The sequence below is a fragment of the Chamaea fasciata genome, unplaced genomic scaffold, assembly GCF_029207755.1.
Source record: "Chamaea fasciata isolate MVZ Bird 193981 ecotype frontalis unplaced genomic scaffold, bChaFas1.0.hap1 SCAF_14, whole genome shotgun sequence".
NCBI classification, from domain to species: domain Eukaryota; kingdom Metazoa; phylum Chordata; class Aves; order Passeriformes; family Sylviidae; genus Chamaea; species Chamaea fasciata.
This window is the reverse complement of record NW_027094099.1, coordinates 5050976-5068651: the sequence shown is the minus strand read 5'-3', so window position 1 is coordinate 5068651 and position 17676 is coordinate 5050976. Positions and strand designations below refer to the sequence as shown.

General features: G+C 40.5%; 1 protein-coding gene across 7 annotated transcripts in view; it reads right to left on the bottom strand.

Annotated features, from left to right (window-relative positions):
- OTUD7A (OTU deubiquitinase 7A) overlaps positions 1-17676 on the bottom strand; it is a 98975-nt gene that overhangs the window by 80334 nt on the left and 965 nt on the right. For 3 of the 7 annotated variants that reach the window (XM_066196730.1, XM_066196728.1, XM_066196735.1), the window contains exon 1: positions 16949-17106. The exons of 1 other annotated variant lie outside the window; for it this stretch is intronic. The gene's annotated coding sequence lies outside the window, so the exon portion shown is untranslated. Of the gene's footprint in view, positions 1-16948; positions 17108-17163; positions 17182-17642; positions 17661-17676 lie in introns of those variants that run through there. 3 more of the 7 variants (XM_066196731.1, XM_066196729.1, XM_066196738.1) reach the window with 3 other exon arrangements.

Here is a 17676-nt window from a genome sequence, read left to right as displayed (position 1 = left end):
CAGAACTATGATGAAAAGATGGTGTGAAAGGCAGTATGCTGGAACTTTTAACAACCCTACTGCTTCTCATAATTTGGAAGAAATGAAAATTATACCCGTGATTTAAGGGGAAAAAGCAAGCTTTTACCCCTGATGAACTGTGAGCATATTTTTTACTGTCTTCTCTTGATCTGGGAAATGTGTAGTGACTGCGTTCATCAGCACATGCCTGCAGGCCTCAAGTGATACCCTGGCTATGCTTCCTTACCCTTTCACTCTTCGGACACAAGACTGCTGGTTTCTCCTGGGGCCTTGCCCAGGAGAGGGCTCATGAAAGCCACACACTTTGATCTCTGTATCTTGTGCCTTAATGACTATGCAGAATCACTGTACAGCTGTTGATATGTATAGTTAAAAAGAAAAAGAAGACTGTATTAGTAACAAATCTCAGAGAACTGGCACTGCTGAGGTTGTTTACGGTTTTGGAGAGGTGGGGGATGAGAGATTTTGCTGACATTTGCACTTGGATAGCATTGAAACATGAAACAAAAATGGTTCATGAAATGTATATTAGTTTCTCCACAGCACTGGAAAATAACACTACTCTCTTCTCAAATTACACATAAAAATAAAGAACCCTTCATGATGGCTGCTTTCTGCAGAGCTCACATAAATGGCTTCTAGCTGTCACTGTCTGGCCCAAAGCTTAATTCCACTGAGCTGCTGAGAATAAAAGAGAGTGATTAAAGGAATACAGTGTCATTTCCAATACTGGTTTTGTGGTATACTGGAACAATATCATAGATTAGCATCCCTAAGATATTTTGGACCTCCAATATGTGTCTGCTGCATACCCCAACTCAGAAATCTGGCCGATAGACTTTAGTCTGTGTTTGTCTATATAGTTGGAGACTACTGGTTTCATGTAAAGCTGCACTGATCTGATTTTAATACCTCCCAGCACAGAATGTGCTGGATCTGACTTCCAATGCTGAACTGCAGTAACGGGCTGAACATGCAATTGTGCTGAGGATATCAAAGACTATTTTCCCTTCCAAAATACAAACATCTCTGTCAGTCTCTCCTCTATATAGATGTAGTAACTTTTTTTTTTTTAATTTGAAGATGTTTTCTTGATTACAAAATCCTAAAGTTTCACTATATATTGTAACTTCTACTTTATAATCCAGGAAATGATGGGAACACATTAGTTAAGCCTAAAAAACCCATAATAAGCAACCTTTCTTTGGATAATCTATTAATTCATTTTATGATAGAACACGTAACACAGCTATTGGAAGAGCTCCACAGTAAGCTTCACCTAAAGCAGACAGTTGCAAATGTCTAATTAGAAGTGAAAAAACTCCCTGCATTCCATATCTGATTCACATTTTGCTTTTAAGAAAAGGAACTGAAATGTACATACCTTCTGAAGCAAAATGAGTGAAAAATGAATAAAGCAATTTGAGAAGATCCCAAGAAAAAAAGAAGAGCCATTAATTTTAGTATGAGGGAGAGGTTCAGAGAGATGACACTAAAGTAAGTAGGAACAGGGTGAAGCTCTTGGGTTCCAGTCCAAATCTCTCAAACCCAAAGCTCTAAATGAGAGACCAAAATTTAGAGAGACTAAATTTAGGTGTCTAAAATTAAAATGGCCTAAGGCGTCAACAGTCTGTATCTTCCAGTTTATTTAAGAAACTGTACAGTTACTCAATTGTGTGAAGAAAAAAACCCAACCCAAATCACAAAGCTCATGCCCTAAGTTCAAATGCCCAGGTTTAACATATAATGATGTGCTGTATTCTATGCACTGATTTTCCCTAAAGTTAAAACTTTTGCCTCAGACACAGAGGTCTCTTTGCTCACAGTTTTCTGAATATCAAAAACCCTCTTCACTTGCCATGGGCAGTAATACAGCTGATTAACACATGTATTAAGCAGCTGTTCCCTTTGGTTTCTACAAATTTGGCAATTGCCTTCTTACATTTCTATACACAATTTGGCAATTTTCTTCGATACACTTCCCCCACACCCCTTCCCTCTTTAGAGATCTATCAAGGGAAGAAGAAAGTACAATTCAGAATCTGAGTGTTAATCCTCCAAACATTTAGTAAACTATGGTTGAGAATGATTGGAAGTTGTAGAATTGTGCTGCCAGAAGATGCAATGACAGGTTAGTAGGAGTTGAGAAGCCTTTGATTTTAAAGGGTCATTTTTAAAGAGTTTTTTACTCTCCTTTCTTCTGCATCTTTGAAAAGTTTTTAAGAGAACCACAAAACACACATACCTTTGAGTGGACTATGACATCTCCTGGCTACAGCACCTGACTCTAACTCAGACTGAGGAGAGATGCGCTGTTCATATTCCATGTCTGCACTTCAGCACCTGATGTATCCATCAAGATGGTGATTGTCATAACATCATTTTGCAAATGCAGGAAACATTTTAATAACAAGAGATCTTAGTCGATGAGCCAATAACCACACAGCCACTCAGCAGAAACCCAAGTGTCCTTTCAGTGCCAGGTCTGCAGCAACAAACCTCGCACAGTTTGTACATAACATTCACTGTCCTGTAGAAACAGACACTGTGACACTTCAATCATGTCTTGCACCTGGGAGGTTATTTCTATCCCAGGTCACATGTGAACTAAATAATGAGGTGGTGTCTCTGCCGATTACATTGCAAATCCTTGCTGTTAATGATCTTTATATTTAACCACATATGTGAGAGAAGAAAACCCCACCAAATCAAAAATACCCACCCCCAGTACAAGATTAGAACAAACTCAAATTCAAAGAAAATCCATACTAAAGAGCATTTAAAAATCCCTGCATCATTCACTCCCTAAAAATCTCATCGCTTCCCAAATCCTCTCCCTTGGGAAGCCAGCATGGCATGAGCTCCACTACACACTACATCCCTCCGCATTCCCTGCTGCAAGCCTAGGACGGACGGGTGAAGGAGAAAGGAAGGGCCTACGGAAAAAGCTTTCCCTGACCAGCAGGAACAGAAACTAACATGTTCTAGCGGTATATGCACACATAAATACGAGCATAAACGCACATATGTATAAATATTTATTCTGCCCTAACAGTGCATAAACCCCTGTGTGGCAAACATCTTTCTCCACCACAAATACAGGGAAGGTTTACCGTCTAGAATGTGTTTTATCTTTGCATAAAGGTTTGCATATTTTACATTCCCAAGTGTTCCTGACCCCTTTTCTCTAACTGATTGAATTAAAAATTAATTAAAAAAATATTAAGACATCTCTTTCAGTTTTGCCACAGAAGTAGTGCAAACTGCCCAAGAAGTACTTTGTAATTTCCTTCCAAGTTAAACAGCAGAAATGCTTTTGATTTGAACTGTGGCAAGCACACCTTTTGCTACAGTTCCTTTGGCTTCTGTCAGCAGCACAGCTCTTGGAGCTGGCTGAAGCCTTTCCATTATATTTGATACTCAGCAGCAGAAAGGATGCTAAACCAATAGAAGAAACCATCAGGCTCCTCATTGTTTTCTCTTGGGAACACTGGACATGGCAATATCCCTCTGATTAAAACAGATCAGCAGAACCAAAAGCTACAGAAACAGTACAAGGAAAGAACAGGAGATGAGTATCTGCTCCTTGAAAGGCCTATGGCATGAGAAAATAAGAAGCTTCCTCATCTCTGAAGCTGTTCTTCATATTCCAAATGCTTTCTCCTCAACATATCCTGAAGCAAAAAAATAACAGCCAGCAAAGAAAGTGCTCTGCTGCTTCTACAATGCAATTTAAGGAAGCCCATTAACATTTCTTTCAAATTTATTAGCACCTTAGTAACTGAAAAAAAATGTGGACAGCCAACAGTGAGATGTACAAGTGATGCTTTTAGACCTTGACTGCTCCCAAACACTTTCTGTTTCTGGTCAACTGCCAGAACAGGAACCCTGGCCAGTGTTTTCCAAGACAGGTAACTTCAATGAGAGGCACAGCACAAATCAGTGTAACTTCCAACCTTCCCAGCCTAGCAGTGCTCAGCCTGCTGGGAAGGGAAGACCCACTGAATGTGGTGCTGGCAGCAGAGCAGGTGAGGATATCCCAAATGGGACCAATGCGGTAAAAGTCTCACTCTTGTTGGTTCTACAATAAACCCACTTCATGCTGGTTTCAGCTCTGCCTCAGCTTTGGCAGCAGCAATACTCAGTTTCCTCTTGGTTCTCCTCAGCAAGCTGTGGCCTACCTTAGGAATAATATTACCTGTTTACAGATATTTAAGCACATTTGATTCACCATTTACAAAATAAAAATATGAAGAGAAAAAAACAAAAAAAAAACCCAAAAAAACCAAACATGTATATACCTCTAACTCCCCCAAATCAAAGAAAAAATTATTTTATACTGATAATTGCCACTACCTCATGGAAAACACAGTCTAACAGATTAAAAAAAACCCCACTAACCTAAAACTGAAGTTCACAATTAATAATAATAAGTTAGGAATCCATTGAAAGATGTCAAACAATTAATTTTTATTTCAAGATTTCTTTTTCACGTATCATGGAAAGAAGCAGGCAGATGTATAAAAGCCTGAGCAAAGAAAGAGCATCTTATTCTCCTGGGAGTTCATTTTATGCTGTAACTGGTGAAAAGCCTCTTTAAAAAGGTTATAAATACCATATTAATTTCATTAGGAAAGGTCCCATGGCATATTAATTTCATTTCTAGCACTGTTATTGCATCTTTTTAGATGCATAAAATCTTAGAGGTAATTTCATTAACAGTAAAGATCTGAGAGAGGCAACTAAAATATTTTAAACAGATTGGTGACAATTCAGCTAGAAAGCATGCAAGTTTACTCTAATTCTCTTCCAATTAACACCAGCCTGACACACAAGAGCTAGCAGGCTCTGCTACTGAAGTTATGTTATCCCCAAGGCCTGTATTTGCAAAGACTGCATGAACAGCTCTCAAAAGATTAATGACCTGCTCCTTTATTCAAGGCAGGTACTCATCTTCAGTGATCACATATGAGCTCTGCAGCTAAGCATGAAATTTAACAGCTGTCTTAGCTTATTCTGCAAAGAAAGAAGATTTTTTTTTTCCCCAAACACTTGCTACCCTGGGCACTGGACTATTCTGGACATATAAAACACTCCAAGTGCCAACATGTGCAATGGCAGTAGCGGCTTCTCCATCCTGACCTTGATTCTGCAGCCTGACTTTGCATACAGGCCTCTGAAGTTACGTACCCATGGTCTCAGCAAAGCCAACAGGAGCTTTCATCATAGGATAAATTTATAAAATGCAATGAGATAGAAAGCAAGTCCTAGAAAAGAACATTTCACGCCCTGTGATCACTTTTACAAATACAGGATGTTTATTTTGTATGTTTTAAGTCATGACAATTCTAAAACCCACATACACTTATGCTTAATTGAAACACCACCTTGGCTACCACAAAAAAGGAAATCCTTTCCTTTTAGTTGTTTTAAACCCAAACTCTTCATTCAACTTCACTCTTAGTGACAAGAAAGGTAATATGAAAGGGCTTCTTTCAACAACAAAGGTACAACCTGTGGGTCCAAGGCTGCTCCTTTTCACATATTCACAAGATTCATCTAATGAGTTAAGAGTCTATAAATCAGGAGTGGGGGGGTCTTTTCTGAAAAGGATGCCATAGTTCAACAAGACCTGTAGAATTTTAAGAAGAAAATCCATTGCTGAGCTCTACAGCTAGAGTGATTTCAGGAGATGAGACCATAAAACCTCATAAATGTCCCACCAGCCTCAGAAAACTAATGAGTCACATCCTAGACATCTCTCCATCAAAATACTAAATCCCCACAACAGATGCAAAGTCTCTGAAGAATTTACCCATTGATACATAGAAACTACATTCTGAAATTAAAAAGAACTTTTACGCCCTAGTCCCCCTTAACACCAAGGCAAATTTTGATGGTAGTAGCACGTTTGTCCATTCTTTGGGCATTTCATTTGATGGGGTTAAGAGGCACTGAAAATTAAAATTTTAGCAACTTTGCTTCATGACTGATTATTATTCACAAAGCAGTCTAAGCCCTATGATTGACAAGCATGGGATTCATAGCACAACATGGATTTAGAGCAGTTCTAGAGGATCCCAGAAAGGGAAAGGTTGGAAGGGAATGCTGGAGTATCTGCCATAGCTTCCCAAAGACTACACACCTGCAGGTTCAGTTTTAAACAGGCTATGAGCTAGGAAAAGGTTCTGCGCATTGCTGAAGAACAGACAACACACAAGGGTTTGGGACTTAGGTGCAACTCTACTTTTGCAGATATAGAATCAGTGCTTTGAATTGGGGTTTTACAGCTTGGCTATTAATGAAGTTACAACTTGTTCTGGAAGTTTAATCATCAGGACAATAATAAACTTTTTAAAAGTACTTCACATGACCTAGAAGCCTAAATCCCATTGAAAGAAGTCATGTGATCTCTTAAGGACCTATAGTCAGCCTTTCAACTGAGGCAAGGAGCATTAGAAACTTTTAAAACAATTTCGTCTGCATGGCTACTGATAGAAAATAACTCATTTGAATCCAGCTTTGAAGGAAAAACCAAACAGATTTATCTCAACTATTCAAACACAAAACTTAAATGTGCTATTGCAAAACACTAACAAAAGAGCTACCAAGCCACTGGATCTTAGAGCTACAGTCTGCTTTTTGCTAAATTTGATCAACTTTATTGAATCCTGAGCCATTTGCATACAGAGGAAGATTCCAGAAGAATACACTTTGTGAATGGCTAGTAATGTATTTAAAGGAAATACATTATTCTCGCTTACTCTTAACCAAAATATGTTTCCTGTAAATACTGTGAGATCCTGCTGCTAACTTTTTCTGTAAATACAACAAACCCTCTTGTCTTATTTAACATGCATTATTATTCAGTGACCCAATTTTACAGTGCAAGGCTTGAAGAAGAGCTGTTAGATCTACAAATATGTAACACCACTACATTCCAGCCAAGCAAAGAGTGGGAACGTGAAAAAGCAACACAGAAGGAGAACTGCATATTATTAGCAGTTCTCTCCATCCAGATATTTTATTAAACAGGCCTTAGGCTTTTTCTTGCCTGGCTGCTTAGGAATTTCTAAAAATTAAAATTAAAAAAACGCCCAATGAACCAGCTAACAAAAAAGCCCCACACAACTTCCCTGGCAATTACTGGAGGATTAGCTAATTCCTTACTTCAAAATAATTTTCCAAGGTTTAAAGGATTCTACAGGTTTTTCAGGAAATATTTTTGCAATCTGACAATAGCTCATGCTTCTAGAACACATCAGTAAATCTTCAACTACTTTTTCCACAACCTTTTCCTTCAAAAGTAGTGAAAGCCCCTTATAACTGTGCACATATAGTTTTCTATCTACAGCTACTGCATTTCATTTGCTTTGTAACTTAAGCCAGAAGATCAAACAAAGGTCACGTTTTGCATAAACGGCTGTGCAGACAGCAAAGTTCTGCTTTGGCGTTTCCACCTTCACAACACTTGGTGAGCCCTTGCCTGCAGTGCTCATTATCTCAAATTACAAAACTACAATTAACATCGGGTTAAATTTATCACGGTATAGCAATAAAAACAAATAAGATAACCACAAGATACTATAATTAGAGTTTGGCTTACTAGACATTTTTGAATCTAGATCTCAGGATTTTACTCTAGTGCATTGAATCACTTTTAAAATTAGCTGCACTTAAGACCGCAAAATACACAACAGTGATGAAGTTACAGGTTTCACGAAAATCTATTCTTTTATTCTTCCTCTCCCTAAACATAATGTATTTTCCATAGCCATATCCAAGAAAGATATGGCTTGGAGATAAAATATCACCAGAAATCACACCTATGTGGCAAACTATTTTATATAGTTACATTTTGCCCCACTTTAAAAGGGAATATACTAACACGGCATCGTTTCAAACAGCTCAAAATAGTCTTTTTTTTTTCATAGATATTAGTCATGAGACGTGTTTTAAAATATCTGGGCCTTAATCTGCAGGTCTCTGACAGTAAAAGACAGTTTTATGGGTTGGAACAGAGTAATGGTAATAGTGAACTAAACCCACTTGTTGTCCATCCACTCTTTTAGTATTTGAGCTCAAAATGTATGTTGCTGCCAAAACGATTCCCTCTGAGGTAATCTTCTGCCAGAGATACTCAGAACTCCACAATTCAAAGGCTATTTTCTGGCCGTATTTTACTAGGAGAGAAGGCCTATTTCAGTGGCCTGGAGGAGATGGGTGGATTCTGTATTTTTCAAGACCCAGACCTGTTTTTCTCCATGTTCCTAAGGACCATGGCAGCTTGACTCTCAAGGTACTTGTTACAGAATTATTTTCTCCTCCATTGATAAGTCTCAGATCCATAGAAGAAAAATGGTGCACAGAAAACATACACACACGTGTTACTATAACCTCTATAAGAAAATAATTGGGGTAAAGCCAGTCATAGGACTGTTTCTACCCAAAATGTACAGTAAAATTATGTGCTCTCCCAATCTTTATCTCACAAAAATAAAGCAACGTTATGGAAGTATATTTCATTACGAAATCCAAAGAAGGATATTTCACGTTTCTTTCTGTAAAGATTCATTTAATGACAACCAAATGGCTCCAGAGATATCTTCTCTCGTGAGTACATATCTCTCTGTTTATATTCAATTGGAAAATATTTTGTCTTAAATATGAGAGGCGTGGGGAATGTAACCTAACAACTGAATATCTCTTGAAGGGGCCATTTCTCATGTAAAGCATATTTTAGGAGACAAAACTGGAGAAAGGAAAATGACAAGAGCTCTGTTTCTCAAATTCTGTATCAAAGAAAGTCAAGATATTATCAGCTAGATGCAAACATGTCTTCAACTCCAGACACTTAGAACTGAACTGTTCAGGCTGAGTGAGTATTCATCTCTGGTGGTAGCAAAAGATAATGATTTGTATTTCCGTGCTAATTGAGGTCTACACTTTGCAGCCTTGTGTGCTCATAATCAAGCACCCGATCTGCATTAGCACTGAGGGGGGGCAGCCAGCAATACCTCAACTGGAAGCACATGCATCAGGTTTTCCAGGGTGAGTACATAATGCCTAATTGCAGACACCAGAATATCGTCCTTCTGAAGTCAGAGTGCAACCAAGCCTCATGAGCAACACACCACAGCAGCGAGGGGCGTGTGCCAGTGAGTGCCACAGGCCTGCTTTAAAGATTCCCTCATGCATAAGAAGCAACTAATAGATTATAGCATGTGTTTCTAACCACAAACCCAGTTCAAATAGACTTGGACCCTACCACAAAATTCTTATTAATTCTCCCAGTCACAAGTACGGAGATCCAATTTCCAACTATTAAACACTGTTTGACACATCCTCCTCTGCCAGTCACAGGGATTTTCCCCCTGAAAGGTAAAGGAACTGAGAACAGTATTTGGGATGGACCAAGTGACAGGAAATGGGTATCTCCTGTTACAAAGATGATGTAGCCCAGAGAGAGACAACGTAGCGATTATTTTTACAATCGACACTGCTCTAGATTTATGATGCTGCTCTTTCTTCTGCACGGGCTTTTTATCTGTCAATGTCAGAAAAAATTCTGAACAATGCAGAATCATAAAAATGTAAACTGTGTTGCCCAGGAGACAATACAGATCTCTACGTGAGGTTCCTTCAAGAGAATCTTCATATAACATTTTTTCACAATCTTTTGTTTCCTCTTACTCTTGCCATGCAAAGGCATCCTTTTAATACTCCTGATTACATTCTGCTTTTAGCATTTACAGCCTGACTATCCACCAATGAATATCTATCTTTGTGTTTCCTGCCCAAAACTGTTATACAGTCCTTATCTACTAAGCATGTTCAGGTTGGATTGCCAGAGCAGAGACAAGTGTGACTATACACGGTGAGAGAAATACGAGAGAAAGAGAAAACCAGCAAAGCGCTTCTGGGTGCCTCTCAGAAAAGGAGGATTACTCACATGAGTGCAAACAGCTTCTCCTGCTTTATTTGAAACTGTCTTGAAGTATTGAGCAGTGAATTGAACCACAACACAAACATCTAAGAAAACTTCAATTATAAACATAAATGTGAGTTCTGTGTACCTGAGGCTCATATGCATTCATATAGAGAAGCCTGAAAGAGTAAACTGTCTATTGCTAAGAAACACTTGGCTTCTACAGTTCTCGCCAGCCACTAAGACACTCCCAACTACAAGACTCAAAAATTCATTCCTTCACACAGATCTCCTTTCAAGATAGAAGAGACACCGCAAAAAGTCCAGTAGTAGAATATCTGATTTTTTTTTTCACCTGTCTCCTGAGATATCAAAACTTTACAGGATAAGAAACTGTGAGAGTAGCTCACAGGGCCTCAAATCTCTGTGGAAAACTGTCACTAAAACCTGGCAATGCCACCCTACATGACTTAACATTGGCATGCCTTCCCATAGTTTTAATTCGAACCTTGCTTTTTATGATTGTTGAAAAACCAAACATGAAACAACAACATTGATATAAATTTCAGCTGTCGTGATTTTTCATTTAAATTCTGAATTTTCAGGTTACCTTCACAATCTCCAATTTTAATCCCTTTCTTGTAAATGTGTGCTACTCACGGGTAATGAAAAAGGATACTGGCAATTTCTTACCAGCAAACAGCCTCAATTTAGCAAGGTGGAAACAGTGTATCAACCTGATTTTAGTCAACCTTGTCCTTGTGGTTTTCTCCATTATATGTTACTTCTCTTGATTTGTTCTGAAGGGAGGCTTCTCTCCAGCTGTACTTGGCAGAACAGATGAACACACCACACCATCTGAATCTTTCCCACATGTGAACTTTATCTACAGGTTGCATATTCTGTCATTCTTTCTGCTGAAATTACATAAATCTGCCTTTCCTTTAAACCACTGGTACTCTTCCAGAGACAAAGATGTAAAGAGTTTTTTAGAGGGACATGGAGGTGATTTCATTGCTTCACACTCAATTATAGTTTGCTAAATCAATACTTTACTTACACTAAAACAATTGTGTCTCATTACCATAATGTTATTTAATACACCTGTATGTCCTCCTCTTCATGAGAATTGACAATGTAATAGCTCTAAGCCTTAAAATAGAAGCTACTGGGATATTAAATATTCTCAGGTAAGAGATGCGCAGATGCTAAGAGACGGCAGATCTGAAACTGTACCTGATACATCCATCTGCAATGCTTTGGTCTGAGTTTTGTTCTCAGGTAAGTATGTTATTCTGATTAGAGAAAGTGTGTTATCATCTCTGTATCGAAGTGTACAGCTTGATAGTCAGTGTTTACTGCTACTGTCTGCTACTTAGCACAGGGTGCATCTAGGTAATAAACTCAAGTTCACCACCATCAAGCAATTGTCCTTTACACTGATCTCAGCACTAACAGGAAAAACTATTTAACACAGGTTAAAAGCTCCTCTGCACTGCCTCAGAAACTCTGCAGGCAATGTAAGTGTTTGCACAGAAATTTAGTGGGTACATAGCCAGACAGATACATCTGGGTTCATCCCCCCATGTCCTTGCTTAGCAATATCCTGTGGGGTGTTAGTACCGTACGGGGCCACTAATCAGTAATAGTGAAATGACTCATTCCAACCAGAGACAGAGCAACATAAGCCAGGCACTGCTTCTTGCGCTTTGTTTCTTGTTGCAATACATCTCAAAAGAGAGGAGAAAAGCTAAGCCAGTAAAGATATTAGTGTTACGTGATATTATTTGGCATTCTTGTACTCAAGATTTGCGTAGTTCGAGACAGACAAAACCCTTTACAAAGTCAAGCTCCCAAATTAAAGTTCTTCCACTACTGTACTGTGTCTGTGTAGACATTGGGTATGGGACACAGTCACAGCCCTTCTTTGCTTGAAGGGTGCCTTTGAAGGAAATGATACTTATTGTACTATTTAGAAAGTAAGTACAATGGAAAAAAGCAAAGTGACTTAACAACAAGTATCAGCTCTGTAAGAAAGGTCTCCTACCCCAGTGCCCTTGTTCTTGAGAGTAGAAGTCATTTGTGGGATGACTGAATTGTCAGTCACTCATGCATTTAATGTTTCAGCAGTACCAATACAACAACCTGAGCCCAGTCTGGTGTGTAATACAAAGGAATTCATTCAGTATGGTTTTCAATCAGGAATATAACATCAGCAGTTTCACTCCTGTATAGGTGCTGAAACATAAAAGACAGAAAACTAGAGAAGAATTTTTCATTCAGATTTCCTAATAGGCACTGATTATTTCACCAGTTTCTATGGCACTATCACCATGGCAGCTAGCCATTTTAATCAAAGGCATTCGAACACATTTCTGATAACATCACTGTATTACATCTCCTGGTCACACACAGCAGTAACCACTTTGTACATTTCCACAGGACAGAGGTCACTAATGTCAGCAGACATCAGGATTAGAAATGTGATATCTCAAGCATCTAATTAAAGAACAAGTTCTCAGTGTTCCTTACTCTAATTCTGAAAACAATAGTGGAAATATAACCATTATGACCAAAATGAGAATCAAAATTCTTCCACAGCTTGCTCACTTTCTACATGGGTTTTGCCCCTTCTTTGATTGACTGCTCAATGCAAATGATTACTCAGCAGATCCTAAGAGAACGTGCAAGTGAAAAAGAAAAAATCACTGTAGAGAACTGAGCATCTGCAGAACACTGACAGATAAAAATAGCTACTTTACCCTTTGTACAAAACCCCCAGACTTTGTTCTGTGTACAGGCTAAATTGATGCATTGCATACAAGACTGAAATCATGAGCAGAGAGCGGCAAAACTTGGGATTCTCACCAAAGGAATTTTCAATGTACAATGGGAAACATTCTAATTTTACTACATATATCATGAAGCGTTTGCAAATATTCTCAGTCTGAAAAATGCCCTGCAAGTATCGAAAAATACTTCCAGCAACAGCAATCTTTCATGTCATCAATAAAATACATAAGAAAATACATTTTCAAAGTAATTCAGAGCAAATTCATACTTTGTCTTGAGATTTCTAGGGTTTTTTTTTACTGGAACTGTATTTCTAAAGGCTGTGATACTCTAAACAAATGAATTTATAAACCCTTCTAATAAAAGCTAATAAGCAAGCTGAAAAAATTCTCTATTTCAAGCCTAAAGCTTTTCAAAGGGTTCGTCCAAGAGATATTAAATAAATGCAGAAAATGTCAATAATCCACAGTAAAACACTACAGCAAAGCACTACGACTAAAAATCACTGGTATAACAGCATCCTAAAATAGGAAACACCGACCTCAAATAGAAGAACAAGAAACTTAAGGAAACTGAGAATGAGACTTGAAATACATCATAAATTAGCTTTGTCTTTTTAAACAACTTAAACTCAGAAATAACCACAGAGACAGTGATGTTAGGAGAACAATATGAAAACAGAACCGCAAGTCAAGTCTTTCATATCTCCAGTACCTCCATGTTTGTCAGATTTACAATTCTTCCTTCCTTGGGGAAGGACAACAAGAAAAAAAGTCTAGAAAACATTTGACAGTGAAAGTTTTGTACTGTTACATTTACACATATATACTAATTAATCTGCCCTTAAAATAAAACCAATCGATTACCACCTAGGATTTGAGACCAGTTCTGCCATCTTATTCAACTTCTCTGCTTTGTGTCTTCTCTGCCTTAGGAAAACAATGATAAAGAAATACAGGAAAATGCACTGGAATATCCATGCAATATTTGTACCACACCTCAACTGGTAAACTACTTTTGTTTAAGTCTATACAGCTGAATTTTCAGACCATCTAAGTAGACAGGTTAATCTCCCAGTTTTTTGATTAGGGCAACCTGATTCATTTGTTTAGAAGGTCCACATACAATTTAGCTCCATGCTTTAGTCTAAATATCTATGAATGCTTGTATAGTCATATCAATGATAAATGAACCAGTAGAATACAAAATCAACAACAACAACAACAACAACAAAGCCTTTCCTATTTTCAGTCCTCAATTTAATAACAGTTGCATCTGGTATTTTAAGCTTACCATTTGCTTAATTAAGTGTTTATGTTAAATTTTTGCTTTATATGAATCCCAATATATACTATGAAATTTGAGTCAAAAGGAGCTTCAGATTTCATTATGTTTTTGAAATGCATAAAATTTGAAACAGAAGGAGACTTCATTAAAAACTCCAAGACATGAGGTGCAGACTATCTGGAAACAAACATTCTGCTAGTTCCCTTAGTCCTTTCCTTCTCTCAGGTCCAACTTTCCCTCCTATACAACTCAATATATAATTATGTCTTGCCAGTGTTCTCCTCCTCCCACGAAGACTAGAGGGTTACTGTGTCTAAAGGCAGTAACAGGCAAAATAACAGTATGTGACAGCACAATGACATATGCATTTTTTAAATTCTTGAGTTTATACGGTATATAACAAATTTAATAAAATTACTCTTTTCCCCCAGATAACACAGATATAATACCAATGAACTCATACAAGACTCTAAATGATCTGAAAACACAACAGGGATTATATTTAAAACATACAGTTTTAATTTAAATCAGGTGTTCTATGTATAGTACTGGGTAAAGCATAGATTCCCCAATTTTTAAATAAGTAACTTGAAGGACAACTATGGCAGCAATTAGCACCGTGGCTGCACCGGGAACATCAGGCAGTGCTCATAGCCCGCATGTGTGCAGCTCTGTGAAAATCCTCACCTGGAGTCCCATTCACTGAATGGCCTTTTTGCTGAGTCTGCCAACATGACAATAAGAGAGATGTGCCAGGGCAGTGAAAGATGCAGAGTTAGGCTTGCTAGGGAAGGACTAAGTACCTTTCTACCTGCTCATTACATGCTTCCTTGGTCTGTAACATCCAGCCACCAATCACCACTACATGAATTTGGACTGATTAAACGAAGACTAAAATCTTCTAAAATCCATTGGCTAAAAAAACCCCAAACCAAACTCTTCTAAAAATGGTATAATATGATTAAGCAATCAGTTACTTTTGCACTATACATGCATAAAAATATGACTGTATAAGACCTGATCCCTAGCCAGCCTCATTCCCTTAGCACTTGCTACATTATACCTGAATTAAGCTGAAGATGACTGAGTTTCTTGTAAAAACTACAGACATGAAAACGTAGTATCACAAAAGAACCAGACTCACGAAGGTGTCATTGCTAGCCCGTGTCATACCACGATTGCTGCTGTGTGGGCATGTACAGCCCACAGAGGTTCTGTCCCCCACACCAATGCTACAGCTTCAGCAAAAGCATACAGCCTTTAGTAATAGAAAGTGTTCCAGAGGCTGGAAGGCGCTGATATTAATCTATATTCCAGATTCAAATGGGAAAAGTCTAGCTTGCCCCTGTATGAGCAGCACAGTCATACCAGGGAAAAATCTGGCCTCCATCCATAGAAAGGAGACCATTTAGTCAATTCACACCAACAGCAGAAAACAGAGCCAGATCCAGCCTCAACAGCTAACACACTCATATTTTAATAACAGATTGTAAATAACAAAACATTTTCCTATCAACAGCAGTTTCAATTCCAGAACCTTAATACAATTTGCTTTAAATCTGTGCCATAGCAACCTTTATTAAAGTCAATGTCATCTGTAAGGACTGAGTTAAAATAAAATGTGGGCCAAATTTGTCAGACATTAGTTCCCTTTCACACAGAGCTCAGAACAGTGACTGTGTGTCATCCTAGATACGGTATAGGTTGCATACATTGCATCCAGCAACATATTTTAAACCAGGCCTTTCCAAAATACTTCCCCTGATCATGAGTTTTGAGTATTTGTCTGAGATGGTGAAGGTCAAATGAAAAGTGTGAAAGGTTTCCTTCTGTATACATTAAATTTATATCCATATGCTAGAAAATGCAGCACTATTCAAGCCTAGGGAGAGAAGCCTCAAGAGTTTATTAAAATATGACAATGTTTTAGCTGGTCAATTTAAAGGCACATGTAAGGGACAACAGGAGACCATCCCCTCTGGCTGTGGGAGCTGTGTACGCCCATGTAGCCATGAATATCACTGTGTGTGCAAGACACTGAGCAGCAACGAGGAACTTACTGTGACAGAACTACAGCAAAAGTAGTCAACAATTTATTATTTTATTTTCAGCACTGGCTCATAGGGCACACTGCATCTTTATATCAGATAGGCACCGAAGGAGTCTCCAGAAAGCTCTCAGAACAGACACATTCCTACAACCTCCAGGGTAAGCGTAGGGGTAGGGAGCTTTTTAAATTTAGATTATGTAAGGTCGTGTGCCTCCCTGCATTATGTTTTATATGCACATTATATCTCACTGCACTATATTGCACCCTGTGAACTCCTAGTGAGCATTATTCACACAAATCCGGGCAGATGCCCTTTTGTAGCTGTTTTAGAAGGAGAACGAACATCATATGTACATCTAATAGTTATCAAATGAGGTCAATCCCCCCCAAATGTCCTGACACGGTCCAAGAAACACAGAAGGATATACCACCTGCCCAAATCGGCCTCTTGCCCAAGCAGCACCGAACCACCCGGCCAGGGAACAGGCTCCTTGTACAGGCTGAAGCCGCGAATGCAGAAGCGAAGCGAGTCTGCAATGCAGAAGCCCTTCCCGGAGCTCATCAATGAGCCGGGGGAGACGGGGCGGGGGCAGAGCCCTACCCGCATCCCCGCCACGACAACCCGAGGCACGGGGCGGGAGGCGTTTCTGAACGCCGGCTTTGCCCTTACGGGCTGCGGCCGAGGGCGCTGCCCTCAGGCTGTCCGCCCGCAGCTCCGCACAGCGGGACCTTCTGCGGCCGGGGCGGCGCGGGCAGCCCGCGGGCAAGGACACGGCGGCGGCCGGGCCCACCTGTGCCACCTGCGCCGGCGACACCGGCCCGCCCGCCGCTCGCAGCCCGGGCGCGGGAGGAGGAGTAGCAGCTCTTACCTGCTCCCGCTGCTCCTCCCGCAAGCCCTCACTAACCGAGCTCCATCTTCCTCCGGCCGGGAGGGGGAAGGGGGGGAGGGAGTCAACCCAGCGCTGCCGTCCCCCCCCAGCTGCCGCTTTCCGTCACCGCCGTCCCCCCGCCCGCGCTGCCCGGCGCAGCGGCCGCCTCTCGCCCGCCCTGCGGACGGCACCGGCAGACGGAAAGCGAGACCCACCTCCCGCCGCCGCCGCCTCCTTCCCATGAAGTCACCGGCCGCAGGGCCCTCCCTCCCCTGGCTGCCCGCAGCGGCCCGGGGAGCCGCGCTCCGCCCCGCTCCGCCCCCGCGGCAGCCGCGCCGAGCCCCCGGCGCAGCCCTGCCCGGGGCCGCCCGCGGGGCCGCCGCCTTCCTCCCTCCCTCGACGGCCCTGGGAGAGCGCGGCCTCGGCGCTCCCGGACGATGCCGGCGGCAAAGCACGGCCGGGAACGGTCCCCAGCCGCCCCTGCACCACGAGAGCTCCTCCGCCCCGCGGTGTCCCGCGGCAGGGAGAGATGGGAAGCCTTGCTTCCTTTCCGTTTCCATCCTCCTTCTGGAAATCACCATGCCCCGTTTTGCCCGCTGCCAGGTGCGGTACGTTACAATAAGTTACTGCTTTACACGTGCCTTCTATTTCGACACGAAAGTCTACTTCAGGCTACAGTAACTTCTCAGCTAACCTGGTTCCGGCTATTCCAGTGTGCAAACAGGTGT